This window comes from Pseudophryne corroboree, chromosome 9 (genome assembly GCF_028390025.1).
Source record: "Pseudophryne corroboree isolate aPseCor3 chromosome 9, aPseCor3.hap2, whole genome shotgun sequence".
Taxonomy (NCBI): domain Eukaryota; kingdom Metazoa; phylum Chordata; class Amphibia; order Anura; family Myobatrachidae; genus Pseudophryne; species Pseudophryne corroboree.
This window is the reverse complement of record NC_086452.1, coordinates 113101704-113109549: the sequence shown is the minus strand read 5'-3', so window position 1 is coordinate 113109549 and position 7846 is coordinate 113101704.

The window sequence follows — 7846 nt, the reverse complement described above, 5'->3', positions numbered from 1 at the left end:
TTTCTATTGACATAGCTGAGATCCCAGCTACATTGTACAGTTATATGACTTAATGTCTGTTCCTTGTAGGCTCAAAATTGTCTCTTTAAATGCTAAAGGTCTTAATGTCCATGAAAAGCGGTCCCATCTATTTAGGACATTGTGGTCAGACAGAGTTGATGTTGCCCTGATACAGGAGACACACTTTAAAATTTCAGCCCGCCACCCTTCCCTTACCAACAATAGATTTCCTCTTGCGTTCTACTCCAACAACCCTGGGAGTAAATCCAAAGGGGTCGCTATACTTTTTCCAAATCCCTGCAGGTTGCTGACATCTCTGTACATAAATTGGTTCCCGGTAGATTTTTGGTAGTCAATTGCACAATTTTTTCTCAACCATACACATTTATGGCACTTTACGCCCCTAATCAGGATCAACCGTCCTTTTTTAACTCCTACTTCCCTCGTCTTGAAGCCCTTTTTACAGGTATTGTTGTTTTGGGTGGTGATTTGAATTAGACTATGGACCCATCCATTGATACCTTCCCTACCACACCTAAATTTTCTAAACATAAACACAGACAGGTTAAGAGGATATTTCACGACCTTCAACTTGTTGATTCCTGGATGGTTACACACTCTTCTGATGAGATTTTTCATTCTTCTCCGACCCACACCAGGTTTATTCCCGCTTGGACTACTTGTTTTTGAGTCACAGGCATCTCCTCCTGCTAGTAGATGCTTCTATAGACTCCATTACATGGTCGGACCATGCTCCGGTGTTCATGTCTCTCTTGGCCCCATCTCGAACTCCTGGCCAATGGACTTGGCGTCTTAATGAATCTCTCCTTCACGATAAATACTGTAAGGGTGAACTCGATAAGGCACTGTAAGATTCTCTTGCCACTAATGACACAGAAGAGGTCTCAAAAATTACTATTTGGGAAGCACATAAATGTATTATACGGGGGCAAATTGATTCAATTAGGCTCCTATATGAAAAGAGATAGAATGGCTCTTACCGCTACATTGTTGCGCAAGATCCATTGTCTGGAAACTCTATACAAATCCTCCCTATCCCCATCTGATTTAGTAGAATTGACTGAAGCTCGTGCACAACTAAAGAAAATACTCAACATCAAAACCCAACTCTCTGCATAAATGTAACAATAAGTACTATCAATGGGGTAATAAACCAGTCAGTTTATAGGCCCAGGCTCTTAGATCCCAGAGAGCTGCCTCCTTTATTCCCACTATGAAAAATGGGGCGGGCTCCCTTTGTTTTAAAACACCTGCAATAGCAGCTTGTTTCAAACATTATTCTACCCTATATAATCTAGGTGACCCCTCCTCTGACCACGACTCCTTTTCCACTATACTAAAATCTAAACGGTATTTGGAGAAGGTGGCGTATCCCAAACTGACCCCCTCTGACAGGGACTCCCTGGAAAAGCCCTTTACCTTGCAAGAGGTTGAGCAAGCTATATCTTCTACACCCTCAGGTAAAAGTCCGGGCCCGAACAGCTTTACAGCTGTTTACTATAAAATGTTTAAGGATATTCTTGCCCCCCCAACTCTTGCAATCCTTTAACTCCATCTCGGCTGATACTCATTTCTCCAGCCAATCCTTGGAGGCTCAGTGTGTTCCCGTTATAGTCACATATCTTTGCTTAATGTGGATCTTAAGTTTTTTGCAAAGTTGATGGCTCTTAGGCTGAATGAATTTCTCCCATATCTTATCCACAATGATCAAGTGGGTTTTGTCCCAGGCCGTGAGGCCAAAGACAGTACCACAAAGATTCTCAGCCTCGTACACTTGGCTTCCAAAAGTCAGACCCCTACCATATTACTATCAACTGACATCGAAAAGCCCTTGATAGGGTCAACTGGGATTTCATGAGAGCCATACTGGAGCACATTGGGTTAGGTCCACAGGTGCTTTGTAGATTGCTGTCTCTTTACGCACGTCCATCAGCTCGAGTTCGGGTTAACGGGGTCCTATCTGACAACTTCCCTATAAGTAATGGAATGAGACAAGGATGCCCCCTGTCCCCCCTGATATTTGTCCTTTGTATTGAGGCTTTAGCTAGGGATATTAGGGTGAACGATCACATTAAAGGCCTGCAGGTGGGTGATACAAATTATAAACTTGCCCTATTCGCAGACGACTTACTGACAGTAATCATACAACCCGCTCACTCGCTCCCACATTTCATGTCTGAATTGGATACTATCAGCTCACTCTCTAGCTTTAAGGTCAATACGTCCAAATCCTATGCCCTTAATGTTTCAACCCCTCCCTCAACATTAGCTATTTTAAAAAGTACTTTCCCATTCATATGGAAGGATTCCCATATAACATATCTTGGGGTCCAGCTCCCCAGTGATTTATCACGCTTGTTGTCTCTGAATTTTTACCCTTTACTCCAAATAGTTAAAAATTATTACTGCGTGTTCGCACTGTTGTACCTTACTGTTTCATTATTCTATGTCTCAAATTACTGTGTTTCCATTTTTGTAATGTGAGAAATCGGAATAAAAATATTTTGAAAAAAATTAATAAATGATTACTGTAGATGGAAACACAACAGTTTATCTTGGTTAGGCAGGATCAATGTTGTGAAGATGAACACCTTGCCCAAACTGCTTTATCTTCTCCGAGCGTTACCGATCAAGATACCAGACTCCTGGTTTCGGTCCATACGATCCTTGATCCAACAATGTATATATGGTTTTCAAAAAAAAAAAAAGGCCCAGGATTGGCAGGTCCATCCTGTCGCGCTCGCCTCGAACAGGCAGATTCCACGCTTCGGGCTCGGTGGCTCGCTATACTTCGCTTCGCTCGCCACCTGATTACTAAAGGTAACAGTTGGTGGCATGGATAGTAGAGGAACAATCCCGCTGGCAAAGCTCCTCCCCTTTGTGTCATGGCTCCTCCCCCTGGTGTAAAAGGTCCCTTAGGCCACTTGGATCTAGCATCTACCCTATATAAATGACTGCAACTGTCAGATTCATTAACCCCCCCTCCCCTTCGTTCAAAAATGGGAAAGGAATTTGAACCTCACCCTTTCAGATAGGGAGTTCTATCTGTGTACAAGTAAGAGAAACACAATATAAAATATTGATGAGATGGTACAGACACCCCTCTCTTCTACATGCTATTTCCCCATCTATCTCTCCTGCTTGCTGGAGGTGCCATAATGATGTAGGCTCTGTATTACACATTTGGTGGACCTACCCTCTCATTAGAGTTTTTTGGGAGGATGTAATCTCTATTTCACATGATATCCTTCATGCCCCGGTCCCCTCTGATCCAGCTTTTTGGTTGTTGAATCATTCATCTACGCCTTTGTCTATTTACAAGACATCATTAATACGACACCTAAGTAATGCTGCCCGTGCAGTAATCCCTACTTTGTGGAAATCCTCTAATTCCCCTACTCAGAATTCTAGGTTTTCCAGAATAGATTATTATATGAATATGGAGGATATTTTACTGAGTTCCAGGGATAGACTAACCGAGTTTACAACCGTACGGTTGCCTTGGTTGGAATATAAATCCTCTGAGGTCTACAAAGATTATATCTCCTCTTTACAATGATATCGTTGATAATATGGTACTGTTATACATGTTTGAATGTGTTTGTGCAATCTCAGATCTTGGTCAAAATTCACCTTCTCTTCTTCTTTTCTCTCTCCTCCGTTTCTCTGTTTTCAGAAAAACGTTAATACAGTATTATTTGTTATCGGACTCATAATTTTGTACCTGTATACATTGTCATTTCTTATGTGTTCAATGATGTCTCCTCTTTTTGATTCTGTACCGACTGATATCTGTATTATTTTCAATAAAAAAAGATTATACAAAAAAATTATTTTGGAACAGAACAGCTGATTATTTGTAGTTTCTTATCAACACACACACACACACACACACTGCAAAAAGTATATCAGAAATAAGAAAACCAGTTACACCAGCACATAAATGTAAGTAATAAAAAGATACTTCTTTTCACGTAGACACATCAATGGTATATTCGCTTCATTTGTCAGCAACAATGTTTCAAATCCATTATAGATGCAGCTATAACAGGAATGAGAGAGAAATATATATATATAGTGTAATACTATTTGATACATCTCAAAAACACATCAATTGCATAAAAAGAACAGTTAACAATATAAGGCTCCTTTGAATGACTCACAAAAAAATAATTACCAGCTGTTAGGCAGAACTGGCAATGGACAGTTCTCATAAGCATATGTGAATGGATTGTATTGGGACAAAATTTTAATTTTCTATCTCTCCTGCATTCTATTGTCATAAGAAAGGGAAATTTGGTCCCAGGGCAAATGATCATGGGACTTGTAGTTTGTCTATGTATATGGATTGACGCGCAGGGTCCAATTGGAATACAGTGAGGGGTTTTATTTCTGCTGGTAAATGGACACATACATTCGCTTTTTAAAGGCTGACCTTGAGAAAGAACCATTGGAAGGTTGGAATGAGTGGGTGCCGGCCCAGTGATTCCGGAGGTGGCACTGGAGGAATAAAAATGGCTGCTGTCACGATCCGGGTATCTGGACGCCATTTCTTACCCATCAGATGCCTCCTAAGGCTGGCTCAGCGCTCCAGGACCGGATCCCATCTGTTATCCTAATGTTCACATTCCTGCATCCTCTCCTGTCTCTCTGAGACGCTGTCACAGTAACGCCTTATTACATCTGGCATGGCGTCTCCCGCGGCCTCCGCCGCCGTCCCTGAGCTTCTGCATGCAGAGTGTCAGAGTGGCGATTACGTCAGCCGCGGCCTCCGCTGTGTCCGCGTGGTTGGATGTGCACTTGTCAGCCTGGCGTCTCCTGTCTCCAGTGGCCGGCGCCGCCATTACTGTTTTCATTACCACATGGATTACAAACCAAACTTCCCTCCAAGTGTCTGCATGGGCGCAGCCATCTTGGATTCTGTCAGCTGATCATTTCCTCCAATCTGTTGTCAGTATTGTTAATCTGCATAATTGCCTAGCCAATCCCTTCCTTGCTGCAGGTATAAATACACTGTGCCTGAGCAAGGAAGGCGTCAGTGCTTTGGTTGTCAAACCTAGTTCCTGTTTGTCTCTCTCCTGTGATTGTCTTCCAGGTTCCAGCTCCTGTCTCAAGACTTCCACCATAGAGACCCGCACCAGCATTCCACCTGCGGTGTAGCCTGACTCTCCAATCCATTGTGGATTCATCTGTTTCCAGCTACAACATTACCTGCTTCCAGCTCAGCTTCCAGCAGAGTACAGCTTCTCTTAAAGGGCCGGTGTCCTTTCTACACTTTACCACTCTCCACCGGTATTATTATTTCTCCGCTCTCAAGTCCTACATTTCAGTTCATATTTCATCGCTCCCAAGTTCATTTATTATTTAACTGGTTCCAGCCAGTATCCACTCCGTGCTAACAACAGTCTGGTTCCAGCCAGTATCCACAGCAGCTGTTTTATCTTCAGCAACCCAGCTTTTCCTGGAACACCAGCTGGCACAATCCTGGGTTATCTCCATTGCTACAGTCGGGCCTGGTAAGGACTTTCCATCTAGAAGATCATAAGAACTATCTCACACTACCAGTGCCCTGTGGCTCCTGCCATCCTGTAGTACCCAGGAACTGTATTTATTCTTTGCTGACTTTTACGTTTTCTTTTACTGCTGCTGTGTTGCGGAGTTGTCATAATAAACATCATTGACTTTTATCCAAGTTGTCGTGGTCACGCCTTCGGGCAGTTATTATTCATGTTACTTACATGTCCAGGGGTCTGATACAACCTCCCAGGTTCCGGTACATCTCAGCCCCTACAACTGAGGCTGCCTCCCGTCAGCTCAGGCCCTCAGTTGTGACAGTAAGCACTGACCTAATGAATCCAGCCGGAGACCAGGATCAAGCGGCCAGGCCGATGCAAGAACTGGCAGCCCGACTAGAACATCAGGAGGCTGCACAGGGCCACATCATCCGCTGTCTCCAGGATCTCTCTACTCGGCTGGATGGGATTCAGACAACTCTCCGTGGATCAGGCGCGTCTGGTGCGTCAACCACAGTGACTCCAGCTATAACCCCACCCACCTTACCCATTTCTGCTCCACGTCTTCATCTTCCAACGCCAGCAAAATTTGACGGATCTCCAAGATTCTGCAGGGGATTTCTCAACCAGTGTGAGATTCAGTTTGAGCTACAACCTGGCAATTTTCCCAGTGACCGTACAAAAATTGCCTACATTATTTCTCTTCTCAGTGGCTCAGCCCTTGATTGGGCATCACCGTTATGGGAGAGGTCCGACACCCTGCTATCTTCCTACACTGCCTTCGTGTCAACATTCAGGCGCATCTTCGACGAGCCAGGCCGGGTAACCTCAGCTTCATCCGAGATTCTCCGTTTACGCCAGGGGTCACGTACTGTAGGACAATATCTGATACAGTTCCAGATCCTGGCATCCGAACTGGCATGGAACGACGAGGCCCTGTATGCTGCATTCTGGCATGGCTTATCTGAGCGTATTAAAGATGAGTTAGCTACCAGAGACTTACCTTCTAAGTTAGATGAGCTAATCTCACTCTGCACGAAAGTTGATTTACGTTTCAGAGAGAGAGCAACTGAGCGTGGAAGATCATCTGCTCCAAAATCTTCTGCTCCTCCTCCTCGTCAACTGTCACCATCTAAAGATGAGCCCATGCAACTTGGCCGTTCCCGTTTAACTCCTGCTGAGCGCCGAAGACGTCTCTCCGAGTCTCTCTGTCTCTATTGTGCAGCTCCGTCTCACACCATTAATGCCTGTCCCAAACGTCCGGGAAACTCCAAATCCTAGCTCGCCAAGGAGAGGGCCGGCTAGGAGTAATGATCTCCTCTCCATCTCCTCAAGATTGTAATCTCCCAGTCTCGCTTCAAGTTGCTCAACGTTATCGGAACGTCATTGCCCTCCTTGATTCCGGAGCAGCTGGGAACTTTATTACCGAAGCCTATGTTAAACGGTGGTCCCTACCCACCGAGAGACTTCCTTCGTCCATTTCTTTAACTGCCGTGGATGGCAGCAAAATTTTTGATGCAGTTATTTCTTTAAGGACTCTACCAGTTCGTCTGAGAGTGGGAGTTCTTCATTCCGAACTTATTTCTTTTTTAGTGATTCCAAGAGCCACACATCCTGTGGTCCTGGGCCTTCCATGGCTCCGTCTTCACAATCCTACAATTGATTGGACGACTACGCAAATCCTGGCATGGGGTTCCTCCTGTGCTGAGACATGTTTGTTTAAAGTATTGCCTGTCTGTTCTTCCTCCCCCAGGTCGTCTGATGTTCCACCTCCTCCATATCAAGATTTCACGGATGTGTTCAGTAAAGCTTCTGCTGATATCCTTCCTCCTCATAGAGAATGGGACTGCCCGATTGATCTCGTTCCAGGGAAGGTTCCACCTCGAGGCCGAACTTATCCGTTGTCTCTGCCTGAGACGCATTCTATGGAGGAATATATTAAAGAGAACCTAGCAAAGGGGTTCATTCGACCTTCTTCTTCTCCAGCCGGCGCAGGCTTCTTTTTTGTAAAAAAGAAAGATGGTGGTCTGCGGCCGTGCATCGACTACAGAGGTTTGAACGACATTACCATCAAGAACCGTTATCCTTTACCCCTGATTACTGAACTCTTTGACAGAGTTAGCGGAGCTACCATCTTTACAAAGCTGGACTTGAGAGGTGCATACAATCTCATCCGGATCCGTGAGGGTGACGAGTGGAAGACCGCCTTTAACACCCGTGACGGACATTATGAGTACCTCGTCATGCCCTTCGGATTGAGCAATGCTCCAGCTGTCTTCCAGCATTTTGTCAATGAGATCTTCAGAGACATT